This window comes from Stegodyphus dumicola, chromosome 10 (genome assembly GCF_044657685.1).
Source record: "Stegodyphus dumicola isolate Sdum_Otavi_A_Nest chromosome 10, ASM4465768v1".
In the NCBI taxonomy this organism is placed as follows: Eukaryota; Metazoa; Arthropoda; class Arachnida; order Araneae; family Eresidae; genus Stegodyphus; species Stegodyphus dumicola.
In genome coordinates, this window is record NC_140777.1 from 21,398,168 (window position 1) to 21,414,508 (window position 16,341).

Here is a 16,341-nt window from a genome sequence, read left to right on the forward strand (position 1 = left end):
ATTACAATTGTAGCCAGAACACACCGGAGCCCTAAATAAGATGAGCTCCAGTACTACTTTTATAAAACTAAACCACAATTTCAAGGACAAAAATTAGAATTCCTAACGTTTTAGTTTAACAATAAGCAGATCTTGCAATACTCTATTTCCCTAGAAATACGAGCTCATGAGAACATGAGACGTTCAAGTAAAGTCCCCTCACTCACAACTCACATGTGGAAACCTTTCCGTTTAAGAAGGGCAATAAATTTGGGGGAGTTTGTTTAGGAACGCGTACATTTCTCGCCATGCCATCTTACCTAGTGCATTCTTATCGATGCTTACAGCTAGTTACCCTTCCAGGAAAGAAAATTTGTGTTCTTAAATGTGCATTAAGTGACAGCGAGTACAGTAAGGGGAAATACTGAGATAAACTGCTCAAGCACATCCTACACATCGTCTTCTCAGAGTATCCACTAATGTAACCAAATACGGGGGTGCAAAAAGCGTAACCAGCAACTTCGCATTCATTCTTAACAGATTCAGACTCATTTTACCCCTGACATACATCGCTTGATGGCTATAATTGTTGGCTTTAGTTTTTCCTTATGCAAATTTTGATCGGAGTTCAATCGGTGGTAAGCTAACGTGGTTGCCGCTGATTGGCTGAGTATTATATGTACGCCGGTATTGGCGAATGAGTTATAATGAGTTAGCATAATGCTAGTTTTCTTTCACTCAAATGATTTTAAATGTAAAGGCTACAGTACTAACTTATTTTATTTTAATTTATGGAATAAAGCATGAATTTTATTTAGATTAGTCTTAGCTTTATTTAAGGGAAGCAAAATATGATTTGCATTTATCTCCACTGCCATAAGGGTTATGGGCCCAGAGCCAACAGCTAACCTGTTACCCAGTTCAACTCAGCATTGAATGAATGTAGATGAAGAGGGCCGTTATCCATGAAAAGAAGCTGACCTGTCTTAGAAGTTTGTTCAAGTCGTTGTGCTCACGCTTAATTGAAGATGTCATTACTACCTGAAAGTTTTGAGCTGCTAAACCATGACAACTGGGATCGATGGAAAGTCGATATTAAAATGCTGGTACTGGATAGAAATTGTTGGATCTTCATAGAGGATGAAGAAGAAGAATTAGATAAAAGTACAACAAGACGTGAAAAGCAGGAATTCACACTGAGAGAGAACAGAGCCTCCACTATATTATATTATGGAATTAAAACTGAGTTCAGGCCGCTGATACAAGAATGCTCAAGTGGTAAAGAAGCATGGGAAGTTCTACAGAAGCAATTCGAACTCAAAACAAAAAGAAAGGATAATTCAGTTACTGGATGAATTTTTTAGCATTAGATATACCCCAAATGAAGAAATAGGATTATTCATCGCGAGGATAAAAATGACTGCAAAGTTGGCTGAAGCTGCACACAACTTGCCAGATCTTTTTAAAGGATTTCAGGCAATAAGGAGATTACCCAAGGAATACACCGGCATTGTACAGTTGATCTAAGGTGGAAGGACGAAGATTTTACGCTGGAAAGAATTGCTGAAGAACTGGTAAGGGAAGAAAGCCGACTTATGGTAAATGCTGATTTAGAAGACAGCAAGGTAAGCGTGTTCAATACTATTAGTTCAAATGCAGGGAAAGATACGCAGGGAAATGGGGAACAAATTCAGAGAAATGGGGAATATGAGAATAGGACCTTGTTTCATTGTCATAAATTTGGACACTTAATCGCTCAATGTGAAGAAAATGTAAGTAAAAATCAGAAATTTAAAATAGATGATAATAATGGACAGTTTAAAGATAAAGAATTAATGTTAGTAGAAAATTATGTAACAACTACAGATAAAGGAGGTAACGCAGGTAAATTTAATTGGGTCGTAGATACTGCAGCTACAACTCATTTCTGTAATAATAGAAATTTAATGACAAATTTTGAAGAAATAGTTGATATACGTATGTCTTTAGCTGTAGGAAATTCTGAAAGTAAAGTACAAGGAAAGGGTACCGTCAAATTTGCAGTAAAAGTAGGCAATCGAATAAATTGGATTGAGTTAGATAATGTGTTATATAATCCAAATCTAAAAAGAAATTTACTATCGGGAGCAAGGTTAGAAAAGGCAGGTGTTCATTTTGTGATTTCAAAAGGGAAGATGTGGATATATTTTAATAATTGGGATAGATTATGCTACGCTAAACGATATGACGGACTTTATCACGTAAAACCATTTAGATATGCAACAGATAAAAAGGAAGCTGGTTACGGTACAGAAATTGGAAAGTTAAATAAAGTAGACAATACGATGCTATGGCTTCGGAGATTTAGCCACGTAAATTTTGATTATGTTAAGAATACTAGTAAGAATCAAAGCGTGAAATGGTTACCAGAAATTGAAAAACCAATGGAGAGGTGTGAACCGTGTATTATTGCTAAATCTAGTAGAATAACTTTTAAAACTGTTCCGAAGAGATCAAATAAACCATTGCAGTCGGTTTATTTAGACGTTTGTGGCCCACTCCCAGTTTCATCTAACGGTGGGAGTAAATATTTCCTCACTATTGTGGATGACTATAGTAGATTAGTAACAGTGTATTGTATGAAAAAAAATTAATCATTCTACAACTTTAAGAATTATCATAGGCAAATGGAAAGACTGACGAATAGGAAATTAATAAGTATACGCACCGATAACGGTGAGGAATTCTGCAACAGGCAATTCGAAGGGTACTTAGCCGAAAATGGAATTAGTGTTGAACGCACAAACGCGTACAGCCCAGAAGAGAACAGTGTGTGTGAACATTTTAACCGAACGGCATTAGATGCAGTTAAAGCTATGCTTAATGATGGTAAAATGGGAAAAGAATGGTGGGCAGAAGCTCTTGGCTGTTTCATACATACATGGAACAGAGTATGTCATAAAAGCAACCGAACCCCTTATGAAATGTTTCTAAATAGAAAACCCAATGTTGTTTATTTTAAAATATTTGGTAGTTGACATGCGAAAACAGATTAGAAATAAATTACAAATGAGGTGCAAAGAAGAAATCATGGTAGGATATGTGAAGGAAACTATGGGTTATAGGATATGGCTACCAGAAGAATGCAGATTAATAGAAACCTGTAATGTGAAGTTCGTTGAAAAATTGAATTTGATGATACTTTGATTTCTGTTCCAGGATGCCATTTGCTTCCTGGAACAGAAATCAGACAAAAACTGGGATCGATGGAAAGTCGATATTAAAATGCTGGTACTGGATAGAAATTGTTGGATCTTCATAGAGGACGAAGAAGAAGAATTAGATAAAAGTACAACAAGACGTGAAAAGCAGGAATTCACATTGAGAGAGAACAGAGCCTTCACTACATTATATTATGGAATTAAAACTGAGTTCAGGCTGCTGATACAAGAATGCTCAAGTGGTAAAGAAGCATGGGAAGTTCTACAGAAGCAATTCGAACTCAAAACAAAAAGCAAGGATAATTCAGTTACTGGATGAATTTTTTAGCATTAGATATACCCCAGACAAAAACTAAGTTTAAAAGACTAGAGGAACCTGAGCTATTAGCAGAATCAGATGAAGAACAGGAAACTTCTAGAGAAGAAATAAAGTTCTCAGATGATAAATTTACCCCGAAAGAAGAATCAGACTTAAACTGGCAAAGAAAAGCAGTTAAAAGGCCAGACGGAAGATGTACAGACATATATTATTATGTAGAGGGAACAGACACCCGTTTTAGATCCTATAATGATATTGAAATGTATTGTGAGGCAAGAAATATTAAATTTGAAAAAGATAAGTTTGATTTGATTGGAAAAAACGAATACTCGGGTTAATTTATTATTTATTAATTTTGTAGAAAAGGAGACTAGCTCCGTGTCTGAAGAGGCAAATTCCGTAGAAATTGTTATATCACAAAATTTTAAAGAAGCACGAAAATCAGTAAATGCCGAAGAATGGGATAAGGCAATGAAAGAAGAAATTGACACAATGAAGAAAAGAAAGGTTTGGGAATTAGTCGAAAAGCCAGAAAATAAAACTATGCTAGGAAACAAATTGTTCTATATGCTAAAAAGAAATGAAAAGAATCAAGTGGTTAGATACAAAGCACGTTCAGTAGCACAGGGATTCAGGCAGAAAAGAGGTGAAGATTTTCATGACGTTTACAGTCCTGTAGTAAATTTTTCAATCATAAGAATATTTTTCACTATACTGGTATGTTTATATATGGATGGACTAATTGTCAGTTAAATGTAAAGAATGCATATTTATATGCAAACCTAAATGAAAAATATATATGACCTAACCAAAGGGATTTATTGAAGAGGAAAATAAAGTGTGTTTATTACACAAGGCCATTTACGGTCTACATCAAAGCGGCCATGAATGGTTCTGTGAATTTGAAAGTACTTTAGAAAATCTACATTTTAAGAAAATACAATGGTGTAATTGTGTTTATAAAAGTTCAGATGTAACTCTCTTGTTATATGTAGATGATATTGTGATTTTTAGTAAAGATCAATATGGTATAAAGTAATTTCACAGCTGAGTAAGTTTTTTGATCTTAAAGTATTAGGCAAAACTGAAATGTTACTTAGAATTGAATTCTTAGAGAACGAGAATGGGGTTTTTATATATCAGCAAAAATATATAGAAGAAACTTTTGAAAAATTTAAACATTTTCAGATACCAATAACTTCACTTCCCATAGATAAAAGCATTATTCTTACCAAATTAGATTGTCCATCTACAAGTGCAGAAATTGCGGAAATGCATACATTACCCTTTAGAAATCTGTTGGGATGTTTAGTTCTTGTAGCTAACAGGACAAGGCCTGATATTACATATGCAGTGAATATCTTATCACAGTTTCAGGAGAATCCTGGAATTAGGCATTGGGAAGCATTGTTGAAATTGCTTGGTTATCTCAATAGTACTAAATTATATAAATTAAACTTATCGAAGATTAAACATCTAAATTTATATTGTTATTCAGATGCTGATTATGCAAGTAATAGGAATGACAAGTTGTCATTCCTATTATATTTATATTATATTTAGATGGAGTACTGGTAATCTGGAAAACTGTTAAACAAAAAAGTGTAAGTTTATCAACCATGGAAGCGGGGTATATCGCCTTATCTAAAGCAGCGAAGGAATTAATGTGGACAAAAAATGTCTTACAAGATGAAATTTTAAAGTTTAATTTAAGAGAATATAAACTATTTTGTGATAACAAGTCTGCCATTGATTTTTCTAGATCGCGAATAGAAAATCGCCGAACTAAGCAGAGAGACATAAAATATCACTTTATTAGAAGACTAGTAAATGATGGAGTGTTTGACCTTGAATTTATCACCAGTAAATTAAATACTGCGGACTTATTTACAAAAGCGGCGACTGCTGTTAATTTAAGGAAGTTTTGTTTAGATGTTTTCAGTGTTTAAAGACAATAAGTGCTTTCGTATAATAGAATTGAACTATGAACTTCTGTAATTCTATGTAAGTTTTGTTTTTCTATTTGCATGAGGAAAACAGGGCCGTTTGTTGGCTTTAATTTTTCCTTATGCAAATTTTGATCGGAGGTCAATCGGTGGTAAGCTAACATGGTTGCTGCTGATTGGCCGATGACGTCAAGATCTGCGGGTTGGTCGAGTATTATATGTACGTCGGTATCGGCGAATGTGTGTTTTTATGAGTTAGCATAATGCTAGTTTTCTTTCACTCAAATGATTTTAAATGTAAAGGCTACAGTGTTAGCTTATTTTAATTTACGGAATAAAGCATGAATTTTATTTAGATTAGTCTTAGCTTTAAGGGAAGCAAAATATGCTTTGCATTTATCGCCACTGCCAACACTACATATATATAAAGAAGAATGTTTGTGTATTTGTTCGCAATTAACTCAGCTACTACTATAGCTATCGTCACTAAGCTTTCTACAGTTCTTTTTTGGGTCCTGAGAAAGGTCGACATCCACTGCCTCCCCAAAAATAGCTAAAATCTGAGATATTAATTAATTCTGAAAACTCTAATTTTCGACCTCATTTTTTCGAGTAGGAACAATCTCGCACGTTGGAGATAAAAATCTGCTTTCTTTCGAGAAGTGTTGTCACTGCTTGCTTTCAAATCGTAGAGTTTGTTAAAAAAAAAATTTGTAAGTTTTACGATGAAATAAAAATAGCTTTGCTCAACATTAAATACATTTGCTAGCTTTCAAATCGCAGTTTGTTAGTCAAAAATGTGTAAGCGTTACAATATATATATATAAAGAAGAATGTCTGTGTGTGTGTGTGTTTGTTTGTTCGCATTATTGACTTCTAATAAATTATGATAAACTTTTTGTCACATTTAATGGAGTGAAATTGAATATAGGTGACATATCGGACGGAACTTGAGCTTTTACGACCTTTTGATTAGAAAGACGAAAATCATTAAAAACTGTGTGCGATTGTTGCCAATATAATGGGAGAGAATTAGTTTATTTTTCTACAGAAATTTATATTATTCTAAATTTACAAGATACATTATTCTAAATTTAACTTAACTGGCATCGGATACTTCCTCTAGTAAGTAAATAAATAAAAATGACTCATTTATAGTTTTGATCTCTGAAAGAACATGTATAATATGTAAAAAATGCTTTTTTCTCGAAAACGTCTTAGAATAGACTGCTGTTAGTAATTAAAAAGATGTAGAAAGGAAGACAAAATCTTCTCAAACCTCTTTGAGTCAAGCAGAATAAAATATTACGGTAGAATTAAAATATTCTCTCGAGAGGCAATATAAGTGGATAGCTATCTTGGTTAATTCTGACTGCTCTGGTTCATTAAGCCTAATTAGCAAATTCTGTGTTAGGTTTTTGACAAGTGAATGTCAAGCTACTAATTTCTTTTAAATAATGGCCTTCCTTTTTCTTTCCGACATTGAGTTGGAGTTAGATATTTTTCTTAATTATTGGTCAAACAGTTGATTCGAAAAAGAAAACTGAACCAGGAGTTTAATTGCCATCTTGGGGCACGTGAGTGAAAAAGCATTACTACTATTTTTTTTTTTTTTTTTTTAAACTGAGGAGGAAGGGAAGTAAATATAAAAATTTAAAAATCTGGAAGCTTTCAGATTTTGCATTACTCCCAAAAGGGCGTTTTTTAAAGTTTTTGTGTGTTACCATTATTTATTAAATATGTTCTTTATAATATAAACAAATTCCAAATTTGGGTATAAAACAAATTCCAAATTTATTCTTCCAGATCCCCATATAGGAATGGAAGACTACATTATTCAAAATTGGATGTCTCTAGGTACCGTTGTTTTATCACAATGGCAGAAACATACATACATTTGTGCAGATTCGTCATTATTTAATTTTTTTTAAATATAATACAGGGCTCTAATATTTGGTGGCAACAATTTGAAAAGTGATATGCCGTTTATAGTGAATCAACACAAAAATGCCAAAAACGAAATGAATGGCCCTCCTCGGTAAATTCCCCTTTGGGACAATAAAATGAAATAAAACTGAAAGTGTTCAGATTTTAAAGTCACACAAGAGAGTTTATTAAGATTTTCTACACACTCGCTGAGTTCGCAGCTTATTAGTCTGCTCTTGAACTCACTTACATAATTTGTTTTGTTATACACATTGCTTTCTTCGCTTTTACTCCGTGTAAAATTCAATGGTAAAATGACAAAAGTATTATTTTACATTTAATGCAGCATATCTTTAGAATTTCCAATACAGTAACAAGTATTGTTATGCAGTTTCATATTTTTTTCAGTCTTTAATCAGTTCATCATATTAGTATTCAGTTTTGATAGCAAGATGGCTTACAAAACATTTTTTTAACATTTTGTTATTAACATTGTGTTATATTGCTATGTGCTAACAATATTGTTAATTTTTTTTTATTGTTGTGTATTAACCTTATCTATTAAATATAAGGTTCTTCACACTTCACCACATAAAATTCAATACCAACGGCAAAATCACTAAATATTTAAAAACAGCATACTTTTAAATTGGTGATACAATGGAAGAAGACGCCATGCATATTTTTATATTTGCTATACTACTTCTATAAAAACTAGTTATCATGAAAAGTTAGAGTCGAATTTGTTTATTAAAATTGAAAGATAAATAACTTCCACTTTTCTGAATGGCAACAGCTTCGCACGCTGGAGACAAAAATATTTAGTTTCGAAGTTTCGCCGTAGGTTCCGTGGTTTCAAATCAATGAGTTCGTTAATGAAAAATTTTAAATTTTAAATGAAAAGTTTTTTAAAATATGAAATAAATAATAAAACAAATTTGAAATTCAAAAATCGGGCGTTCAGGTGCGAATGTTTGCATGCAGGACTACGCTATTCAAAATTTGCAAAAACATATGCTAGTATGCAGCTTTTAAAAATGTGACATTTTTCTGAAGTGTAAGCGGCGTAATTGGGAAGAAAGCAATGCTTAATAACAAAGCTTTAAAAATGGATAACTAGTAGCGAGTGCAAGACTAGATTAATAGACTACAAGCTGAGAGAGAGCACAGAAAACCTTAGCAAATTCATTTAAGCGACCATAAAAATATTAAACCTTACCGAATTTTAATTTCTTCTAAATATATAAAAAAATTTTACACAAGAAGTGCAATATAAAAATGTAAAAGGCAGGAACACAAGAAAACACAACCACGAAAATTACAAAGCACTTAAAACTTCCTCAGAAGATATGTGTTACGTACGAGCCGCTTGCAAAATTTGAAAGCTTTTAATATTCGCTTTAATAAAGTGAAAACTTGATTGTGTTTGCATAGAACCGCTGAAATGCCATACGTTTCATTTTGAAATAACTATCAAAGAAAAACTGATCACATTGAAGAAGGATTGGTTTTGAACAACAAACATCATTAACATTTCCCTTTTTCTTACCTAGTAGAAGCAGACTTCAGATAAGTCAATAATTTACTGTAGAAACCAAGAAACTATCATGTTAAGCAATTTTATGCTAAATATTTAAAATATTACATCAATACCTCAAGCGCAGCCATCGCGGTAATAAAAATTGAGCTATTGTGCAAATAAAATCTGTGATTCTGTTTCTGAAAACTTGTGTATATTTGTAAAATCAAAAACAATACAAAAAATAATAAGGCAAGAACCTAGTAAACCATTTTTCATATTCTAATTATTAAGTTATTTATGTGCCATAATTTTTATTACATTTATGTGGTATGCTGTATATTATAGAGAAGAATATAAGGGGTTTGCAGAAGAAAACCATACTTTTAAAAGCAGTTGTACAAGTAACAAGTAAAAGGTCATTCTTTCATGGTCAAGACAACAACAATAAGTAAAAGCTGGAAAGCCTTTTAATATTAAAACATATTTTTATTTTTACTTATTACGTGCTCCGCCTTTAGGCATTACACGGAAATGAAGGAATGCCCTGTGGAGGTCATTTTAAGGGAAACTGGCTCGTATCTGCCTTATGCATGGGGAAAACCACGAAAACCACCGGGCAGCTAGCCCGTTTGCTGGGAATCAAACTCCGAAATGAATTACCAGAGTTCGGTGGCTTTTACTGCTCGGCTGCTGGTGGGCCTCTGAACATACTAAGAAGGGTTTTTATGAATTTCAAGAAGAGTTATTCTAGTCTTTTTTTATTCAAGAGAAAATTACTCAACTTCTTTCTATGAATATTTCATGAATCACTCGAATATTTAACTTTTTTAATCAATAACTGGATCTAAATTTTAAAAGTTTAAATAAAACACATCTCCCTATTCGAATGAAACTAAGAAATATTTATCATAATTTAAATTCTCTCGAAAATTAATAAAGTCTTAAATTTCACTGAGTAGTTAATCTAATATAAATGTACTATGACAAAACAATTAATCTACTAAACAAATTAATGTATCATTTAGGAAACGCCTTTTTCATGAAATAAGCTTTTATTTGACTTAAATTTATTTTTAAATCTAATGAGAATATCTTATTTAATTTAAAAAAGGCTCAATAAATATTATTTCCATTTTCAAAGCTGTACCAATACTCCTTTTGACTATTTAATTCCTGATCTTATTTTTAAAAATTATTTGATATTACAAATGAATTTCTTATGACGTATTTTTCTTTTTAAATATTTCAAATGAAATTTTATACATTATGTGAAAAAGCATTTTTTTTTTTTTTTTTTTTTTTAATCAATGGATTTCTTCAAAAGCCCATAAATTGCATTTAAATGTGCTCGTGAAACTCTTGTATACTGTAAAATTTATTTTGGTTAGCTTTAATTATCTCATTCATTAATTAAAGGGAAATACATATTATTAATCTACTTGGTTCTATACATTTACAAATGTACACAGTTGTATATTAAGAATTTAATTTCTTAATAATAGGAAAAGTGTTAAAAATTAATATTTAATAATAATGGCACCTGGTGTCAAAACCTGAAGTATTCCTACAGAAAAAATTTCAGTCAAATGTAAATTGCTTTTCATTTGCTATATGAGATTTTTACATAGTAAATAATAAATTGCAATTTATTAAACAGAATGATTTAATGATTTGTAATTATGATTACAAATAATAATCATGCAATTATGATTAAAAATCATTAAATAATCCATAATTAAATGGAAATCATTAAATCATACATAATTAAATGGATTAATAAAATATGTAATTTAATGATTATTTAATAATAAAATGTAATTTATATTAAAGAGCATTATTTCAGTAAACAGGATTTTGACTTAAATGTTCACAAACTTCCCTTAGAAAAGGCTTTACTTATAAAATTACCCAGAAAAGCTACCTTATCTGAGAAGATTTTCAATAAATCTCTATCGATTTTGAGGGCGATCAGGCACAGTCCCTCATCTTCAGGAGTAAAACATTTTTGCGAACATCTCGCTATCTTAAAAATAGCTCTATAAGTCTAAACTGCGTCCTTCAAATTAATCATGCGATCTTACATAACACTTAATGTAGATGCCTCTTGCGAAATCAAAAAGATTGTAAATCAATAGCAATAATAATAAATAATTGTAAATAGAAACTTTTTCTAATTCAAACTGAAACTTTTGACTCCCTTCCTTCTTCCTCTGAATCTTTCTCGCTTTCATCCTAGCAAGACGCTGCTGCAATCATCTAGACTCGCTTTTATTGCCATTGTATCATGTATTGATTAGTGCTCCCTGCTGATGAAAAGTCAATATGGCTGCTCTCTGTGTTATTTTCCCAACATCAGTAGGATCAACAAGATTAATATTATCTCCTGCTTTCCAAAGTATGAAAAATGAGCTCTTGAATAATTTGACCAAGGACTCTTTTTATTGCTAGATTTTACTCAGATAAATACTACAAATGGAAGGATGAATTGATTAAAATTCAGGAAATTTAGTGGTACGGAGGATGCAGAAATCAGTACTCCCAATAATCATAACTCATTATAGCAGCTGAAAGGAAACTGAATGTTACCTGCTATTGTTTTTGTGAGTCAGACAAACTTCGGATGGCAGTCATGGGTACAAAAGTCCACCTGTGGTTTCAAGGTCTATGCTAGAGTGTTGCACTGGCATGTAAATATTGTCATTTCAGTCTCTCTCCAACTGTTAATTGGTGAGAAATCTTGAACATGCATTGTGCAAAGCAGGAGTTGAACATCCTGTGTATAAAGAATATGTAGGGCAATGTGAGGAACATTGGTTTGCCCATTGTTCTATTGAAAGGAGAGGGGACAGAAGCCCTGGATATATTCATAGCCATGGGCATTAAAACCTCAGTAATATGATAGTGACTGGTAACAGTACCAGATATGCACACTACAGGTAAACAGGATGTGCATCCAGTGCACCTCATACTGTTGCTGGGCCAGCATAATGATGAAAAATGCAAGCTTCGAATATGCATTCTCCACACATGGATATGACTATCACAACATTTTAAAAGAAAAGTGGGACTTATTCGAAATGGTGACATCACACTTTTCATGAACCTGTGTTTGGTGCTGAACACACCATCAAAGGCATTGATTCCTGTGTCAGAGTGTGAAAGAAAGCTGAAGTAATGCTCACTTTACAAATAATCTACAATGCTTCAGATGCCATTGAGCCATACTTGATGTTAAGCGATATATCCAGTTTCCTATAAAAAATTCCTAACAGTCATGTGGGCAAGATATCTGTCATTTGGGGCAATAGTGAGAGAAGACCAATGAGATTCTCAGGCCAATCTCTGTGGTTCTCCTGGAGTTATTAACTGCAAAGGCTAGCAAAAATCATTAGACCAAAATGATTAGCAGTTGGGATACACAGTAATTCACAATACTGAGTCCCCTTGCAACTGAATTCTGAGACATGTTAGTATGAATTGCTTCTTGTCTTATGAGACATTACATGACCCCCAACCTTCAAAATAACAAGTAAACATAATGTATGGATGAAAAACTGGCATTTTAGTCTGCCTTTTTAAATTACTTTGTAGTGTTATTTACTCTTTCATATAATGTACACATGCTGTGGAATACTGAACATTTGCATATCCCAGCATGTTCTACTTTTTATGCAAATTTCAGATTTGATGTATGATTCTGTCATGGTGTAATGATTCAAATGGCCAACAGCTACAAATAACAGTTCATTACATATAAATTTTACAACCTTGGTAAGCATTTCCAGATAAAAAATCTTCATCTGAAGAAAATACAAATTGCTGTTCCTCGAGCAGTGTTTTTTTCAGTGCCTTTTGATATTAGACAATGATCAAACTATTGAATACACTGAAAACAATACATTCAATACAAAAGCTCTGAAAAGGACTCAGTAGTGAATGGCATTAATTGATTGCAAAAGATGCTTCCTGACCCAGTTAAAGCAACACCTCTAACAGTTTAGAAACTCAACAAATTAAAAACAGCTTAGGAAATTATTTAGGACATTACTACTTAAATAATTATTTAACTCATAATTATTAATTTAATGCAATTCTAATTCTAGAAAAGACTGGTCCAAATTCTAGAACCAAGTGCTTTTGTTAGATCAAATTGAGTCGATTTTATGTCAATTTTCGGCAATGACTCCCCAAGTCTCTGGGCTCATTCCAATGAAGGCCAGGAAAACACTAAAATTATCATAAAAGGCACAAGGATTTTTATGTGCTGTAAGTTTTAGAAATTATATTAAGAAGTGGAATATTCCACAGATATACTTTACACTTATTGTTTTGGGCAGTATGCTAATATCCCATGTTACGATTGCCCTGTTTGTTAGTGATAAAGAATGAAAAAAAAAAAAATTGTGCTAAGTTTAAAGCTTATTTTAAAATAAGTTTCATTTCTCAGCTTGATGTGTAATTAATTTAGTCACCGTTATGGATTTAAGCACCCAGCAAGTATCTGACCTTTGGAGGGTAAGAAAAAGTTTATTTTGAATGTAGTAGTTGATTAAAATTGGCAAAATTGATTCATAGCTGTAATCAGAAAGAAAATAAATATTGGAAATCAAAGGAAAAAACTTGTTTTCCTATTTGGGTAAGAAAATGTTCAACACATTGCAGAAAAATGTGTGTAGCTACTAAACATATTTTCCTGATAAATGAGCAAGAGCAAAAAATTACTTCTTTGTGTTTATTATGAATGTGCGAAATGTGAAAAAATGAACACGTGAAAAAAAATGTGTGTAGCTACTAAACATATTTTCCTGATAAATGAGCAAGAGCAAAAAATTACTTCTTTGTGTTTATTACTATGTGATTTTATGAATTAAGAAATGTGAAATATTATTAAATTACTTCAAACACTACTTTCTACCCTAAATCTGGTTTACTAATTTTAAAGATAATATTTATTACTTTTCAATCCTCTTCAGCTCCAATATGTGTCTCCTACTAACAAGAAATTAGCCACCCCTTTTTACTGCATTGTCTTCTTCATATAAATGCAATTTTATATACTAATTCCAGCTATTACATTATAAAGAATTTAGTCTACGGGAAAGTCACTTCATGTTCTCATTATGCTGCCAGAGTATAACTTTGAAATTTTAAATGAAAAAACTGAGAATGCAAATGTCCTTTTAAAACAAATGCTAACAAAATGCAAAAAAGAAAACTCTATTATAATACAGAAATAAAAAAACTGCAAGTAACTTCTTTTCTTGATATTTTCTGTCACATTGCAAATATTAAGTAAATCTTTCATTTTCTAAAGTATTAATCCTAGAAATGATTTCCAGTTACAGAAGTTTTTAAAATAAGATAGAGAAAGTTATTGAAATAAATTCAATTATGTATATCAAAGAAGTCTATAAATATAAAATCAAATATTGTATATAATATCGGTAGCACAAAAATTCCAAGTAAAATATTCATTATGCCTAATCATGTATATATGCATGTATGTAGGTGGGTACCTATATATTTATTTAAACACATAAATATGGCTGACAAATTCACAAAAATATTCAAGAATGAATTTTCTGACTTAGATACCATTTCAATGCTTAAATTTTCAAACAACTTTAGGGAGCATTTAAAAGACAAAAATGCTTGTTCTGCAATTAATGGTTCTATATTATAAAATGGTATCATATGTTATGAAATTTGTAGCTTGCCCACTGAATTCTTACATCACATAGAATTCAATAGTAGATTCACATTTAGAATTCTCAATAGTGTGTTAAATGTTGCCATAAATTTTCCTACTTTCTATTGTCATTTCTGAATTCATCATATCAATGCATAGCTTTCTTAACAAAATGACCTGCACAACTATCTTTGTCTTTTTAACTTTATTATTAAGCATCCCTTTCTTTGCACTTACCCCACACAAAATTCAATAACAAAATCACAAAATTTTTAAAAACAGCATATCATTAGGATTCCTGATATAGTATTAAGTGTTGCCAAAATATTTTTTTTAATTCCCTATATCATTTCTTTCAAAATAATACATAACAATAACATTTAGAGGCAGTATCATTTTATTTGAAAAGTAATGTGAACATAAAAGTGGTGCGGAGAAGAATGAGAAGCGAGCACATCTGGCGATAGTAAAAAATTAAAAATAGAAACATCTACATAAACCTACCATCCCAGAGTTCAGTTTTTACTATAAAAATAACCATTTCTCTCATAAAATGAGTCAATGGTTAATAATTTAACTTAAATGGGCAACACAATACCTAACAGAACTTAAAAATACACTCAATTTTCTCACCTCAGAGTATGGCCCAAACCACCAGTTTGTAGGATCAAGTTCCTTGCTCTCAAATCATCCAATAACTCAAATGCATTGATTTCAGAACCATCAATAGAAATGTCATCATCTAATGCAGGCATCTTCAAAGAAACCTGATGGTTGCCACCAACGACTTCCAGCTGATGCCACTCTCAGGAAGAACTATAGGATAAACATGAGCATGAGAATAATTCAGTTCATGTAGTAGATGCCATTGTATGCCTGAGAAATGAGCAAAATAATTGAAAATTTTAAAAAATTAATAAAAAGTGATATAACTAAATATTACTGAAATAGTGAAACCATTTTAATGCATTAAAATATTTTTTGTGCGTATGTGTGTAGTTATAAATATTTATGGGGCAAGAAAATAAAAATTCAGCACTAGAAATTGATGGATGATTGTCAATCAAATGGTAACTTTAATGTACATTTTAAATTGCAACAATGTATTGTTCAGTTAATGAAGCAAAGAGAACTTGAATGATTCTTCTTTTTAGTGGCAACCAAATTGCTGATAAAAAATCTGAAATTTTAACAACTGTTTCTATGCAGTGGTTTTATTGTTATATATAAATACCAGCATTTAGTTACTTTCTTCAAGTGTCTTCTCATAACAATGAAGCAGGAAATGAAATAAGAACTGGATAATAACAAAAGCCTTCATATGCAGAAAAGGTTTCATTCACCTTTTTTGTATATTATATGCACAATGAAGTGCATATGCATATCTACACAATGCTATTCATCCCTAAGGATAAATATCATTATGCAGATATTCTGGTACTGCTGCCTCATTTTTGAACATGTGAAGATATTCCCATAGGATATGCACAAGTGTAAGTTTAGCATCTTGAAGCAATTGCTAAAAATCCTGATCATTTAAGAAGCAATCTTGAATGATCATGATCTTTGTAGTCTCAGCCATAATCATGTGTAGCCAATAACACTAAACCTTAGTTCAGGTGATCACCTAACTACATGAGCAATCCAGACAGGGCGCCTCATTTAGTTGACTCTTTACACCTGATTAGATAAATTGTGACTACTTATTTCTTTGTACAGACTTCAGAAGCCAAAGAATTGTGATAGTACCACATCCAACA

At 31.8% G+C, this 16,341-nt stretch overlaps 2 long non-coding RNA genes across 10 annotated transcripts in view; one reads left to right on the plus strand and one right to left on the minus strand.

Annotated features, from left to right (window-relative positions):
- Positions 1-16,341, plus strand: part of LOC118203200 (uncharacterized) — a 74,771-nt gene that overhangs the window by 53,191 nt on the left and 5,239 nt on the right. The gene's annotated exons all lie outside the window — the stretch shown is intronic.
- LOC146994911 (uncharacterized) overlaps positions 1-16,341 on the minus strand; it is a 41,569-nt gene that overhangs the window by 8,662 nt on the left and 16,566 nt on the right. For 3 of the 9 annotated variants that reach the window (XR_015043353.1, XR_015043352.1, XR_015043350.1), the window contains one exon: positions 15,215-15,397. The exons of 1 other annotated variant lie outside the window; for it this stretch is intronic. This is a non-coding gene — a long non-coding RNA (uncharacterized LOC146994911). Of the gene's footprint in view, positions 1-4,730; positions 4,883-15,214; positions 15,458-16,341 lie in introns of all 9 variants that reach the window. 5 more of the 9 variants (XR_015043356.1, XR_015043351.1, XR_015043357.1 and 2 more) reach the window with 3 other exon arrangements.